Source organism: Gracilinanus agilis, chromosome 6 (genome assembly GCF_016433145.1).
Source record: "Gracilinanus agilis isolate LMUSP501 chromosome 6, AgileGrace, whole genome shotgun sequence".
NCBI classification, from domain to species: Eukaryota; Metazoa; Chordata; class Mammalia; order Didelphimorphia; family Didelphidae; genus Gracilinanus; species Gracilinanus agilis.
This window is the reverse complement of record NC_058135.1, coordinates 282,802,312-282,804,673: the sequence shown is the minus strand read 5'-3', so window position 1 is coordinate 282,804,673 and position 2,362 is coordinate 282,802,312. Positions and strand designations below refer to the sequence as shown.

Sequence of the window (2,362 nt, the reverse complement as noted above, 5' to 3'; positions counted from 1 at the left end):
GTAAGTACTGTTAGTGTTTACACAGAATAGTGCAGTGAGAAGCATATGAGTAACCAAGTAAAACTCATAATGTCCAGATTTTAATACAGCATTAAGCTGAAAGTATTCCTGAAGACTCTATACTGGCTAAGATTTATCAACTGAATCTGAAATCATAATCAGGTGAATATGATAAACATTATGTCTTTCCATTCATCAGCATGAGGGAATCGACAATATTATTCCTTCTGTCAAGTGTCCCCTCTGCCATGACAAATCATACTCATCCTTTAAGTGAGTAGAAGTCACTTTGTTCAGAGAATGGATGTTGTTCCTGTTAGCTAAATCCTAATAAATGTTTAATTGATTGACTCTACCTTCATCAGCCCCTCAACATCCTAGAGAAGTCTTCTCTTTTCCATGCTAAAAATCTTCAATTCTTTTAATATGTTCTCATATGGCATATGCCTGAGATCCTTCTTCTAGCTGAGTACCCTTCTCCAGAAACATCCTATTGTGACAACGTTCTTTCTAGAATGAGAAATAATATTGTACTGCAGAGGTCTTCTGAAGGGGGTAATTTACAGTAGAACCAACATCCTTATTCTTGAAAGATATTTCTCTTACCTTAATTCAGTACCATGTTAGTATTTTTCACTGATACATCACATTGCACACTCACATTGAGCTTGTGGTCCTTTCAGTACCCTGATTTTTTTTAATCTCATGTAAGTTTTATAACCATGACTTTTCTATCATGTACTTGCTAAGATGTCCTTTTTTAATCTAAAATGTTATCCTTTACATTTATCTATCTTGACTTTCATCATCATTTCCTTGGTCCAAACATTTAAATTGTTGAAGTTATTTTAGTTCTGTCTATGTCATCACATGTGTTTGCTATCTCTCCCAGAGGTATGTTATTTCAATGAACCGGCCATCTCTGTTTTTGTACAAATCACTGACAAAAATGGAACTTGAACAATTTCAATCAGGGGTATATCATTTTTAAATCCCATTGGGGCACTTCTCTTTAAGTAGAGCACTCAATAACAATTCAAGCATCTTATTATATAGGAAAACACTAAGAGTTTTTGCTAGTGATCTAAAGTTGGCAAACTCTAAATATATTGTGATAGACATTTTTCTGTACCTTTTCTGAAGTCAGATGTGTCTCATGATTAAAGACACAGTAGGAAGGTCTTACTGGAGAAGGAAATGGTAAACCATTGCTGTGTCTTTGTCAAAAAAAAATGCTAAATTAGGTCAAAAAGTGTCATATTGAACTCACATGAGTAAAGAACAGAAAGACCTGAGAGAACATGACTTCAGTCTTTCTTCTGAGAGCTACACAAATCCAGAGGCTTAAAAAGCAGAACTACTGGGTAAGTCACAATAGAATTGGGGTCTTGACTTTTTCTTTTTTTAAAAACCCTGAGCTTCCTTCTTGGAATCAATACTGTCTATAGGTTTCTAAGCAGAAGAGTGGTAAGGTTTAGGCAATGGGGGTTAAATGACTTGCCCAGGGTCATATAGCTAGGAAGTGTCTCAGGACAGATTTTAACCAAGGACCTGCCATCTCTAGGCCTGGCGCTCAATCCACTGACATTCAACTGCCCCCTTGACCTTCTTTTCTATAGGCAAATTTTTCTCTAATGAGAGTTTCTGTTACTTGATGAGCTATGTCAGCTCTGCTATGTTTCTTTCTAATTCGATTTGCATATAACAACTTCAACTGGGTCTTTAGGAGATACATATGTTTGGAAAAATCAAGACATATTTATAAGGCTTTTTAGAACTTAAACACTTATTTTTAGTGCCACTTACAATGAGGATGGGAAAGAGGGCAGTTTTCCTATTTCTTAGACTCAAGCCACATATAGGGACATCACTCAGAGAATGAATTACTATGGGAGCATGACTTGCCCTGGAGCACTGCACTTGGGTCTCTTATTCTTAGTGATAAACAAGTAGAAAATTTATTTGGAAATTTATGTCCAAATATGCTTTCAATCTCCTGGGACTTAACTAATCTCATAAATTATGAGAAGATTACAAGACCCATTGACATCTCTTGAGAGTTAGATTGAAAGGTAGGGAAGCTCCCAAAGTTCTACTTTTTCTGTCAACAAACATTCTGCTGCAGTGATTATATATTGCCAGGAATTTCATCAGGCCTGGGTTGACATGAGGTGACAAGGTCAAAAAGTATGATCATTTGGGATAGGGACTGGGACTTCAGACTCCCAAATGCATTTTAGACATTTTTTCACTCACAGACACTACCACAATGTTTTATGTATGATAAACACTTAAATATTCATTGAGTAAAAGAGAAAGACTAGTAATAAAAGCTAGCATTTATATAAAAATACATTATTCA

At 35.6% G+C, this 2,362-nt stretch overlaps 1 pseudogene; it reads left to right on the top strand.

Moving 5' to 3' along the window:
• Positions 1-1,301: 1,301 nt before the first annotated feature.
• Positions 1,302-2,362, top strand: part of LOC123252745 — a 9,683-nt pseudogene continuing 8,622 nt past the window's right edge.